General features: G+C 40.9%; 1 pseudogene; it reads left to right on the plus strand.

Moving 5' to 3' along the window:
• Window positions 1-1,135, plus strand: part of LOC107575936 (dihydropyrimidinase pseudogene) — a 5,697-nt pseudogene extending 4,562 nt beyond the window's left edge.
• Window positions 1,136-1,141: the final 6 nt, after the last annotated feature.

A 1,141-nucleotide genomic window follows, 5' to 3' on the forward strand; every position in this document is an offset into this window, starting at 1 on the left:
TTTTCACAAATTTCAGTATTTTTAGTTTACAAAGAGACAACAACGGTATTGTTTTCAAATATGTGCACTTTTAAACCCATTTTAAAAAGTTTGCATTTCAGGCCCCCAAAATGCCCATAAATGTTTCCGATTTTAGTTCAAAATGGTGTCATGTAAACGTCCCCTTATATTGAATGACATGGTAGCGAGATCTCTCTGAGTGTTCCAGTAAGCAACAACCTAGTAACAACTCATAACCTTAGCAACAGCATAAAACACCATAGTAACCACATATGAATGCACTTACAATGACTCAAAACACCTGGCAACCACTTACAACACCTTAGCCACTTATTTAAGAAGGCACTAAAACATTCAGAACACCTTAGCAACCACCTACGACACCATAGCAACCACATAAGAATGTACTGAAAACACCCACAACATCTTAGCAACCACTTAAAACATCCTAGTTACCACAAATGAATGCACTAAAAACAACTCCGAATACCTGGCAACCACTAAGACACCTTAACATCTATGTAAGGTGGCACTAAAGACATTCAGAACATCTTAGCAACAAGTAACCACATAGCAATGCCTTGGCAACCACCTATAACACTAAAGCAAGATAACAACATAAGAATGCATTAAAACACTCAGAACACCTTAGCAACCACATATAAATGCCCTGACATTGTGGCAGTGAGTTTTGCAAGGCAAGCATCACTCCTTCTTTTTTCTTCAGAAAATTAAAAAATATAGTATTCTTTTTCTGCTTTGCAAGCACTGCTCTTTCCTTCAGAAATGCTATATATTATTCAGAATCTATAGATTATAGTGGCTAAATCTGAAGAATTTTATGCTGATGTAGCGTGCTGAGATACAGTTGATGGCTGTCTCACAGAGCATGCATAGATTCGATTTTCTGTGAATATAGATTTGCGTGTGTTCTGACACAGGGGGCTAAGCGTATGCTCTCTCTGGGCATCACGGGTCCTGAGGGCCACGAGATGTGTCGTCCGGAGGAAGTGGAGGCTGAGGCCACACAGCGCGCCATCACTATCGCCCATGCCGCTAACTGCCCGCTCTACGTAGTGCACGTCATGAGCAAATCTGCAGCGGAGGTGGTGGCTAATGCACGCAGAAATGGTGGGTAAAA

The sequence above is a fragment of the Sinocyclocheilus grahami genome, unplaced genomic scaffold, assembly GCF_001515645.1.
Source record: "Sinocyclocheilus grahami isolate Dianchi unplaced genomic scaffold, SAMN03320097.WGS_v1.1 scaffold3022.1, whole genome shotgun sequence".
In the NCBI taxonomy this organism is placed as follows: domain Eukaryota; kingdom Metazoa; phylum Chordata; class Actinopteri; order Cypriniformes; family Cyprinidae; genus Sinocyclocheilus; species Sinocyclocheilus grahami.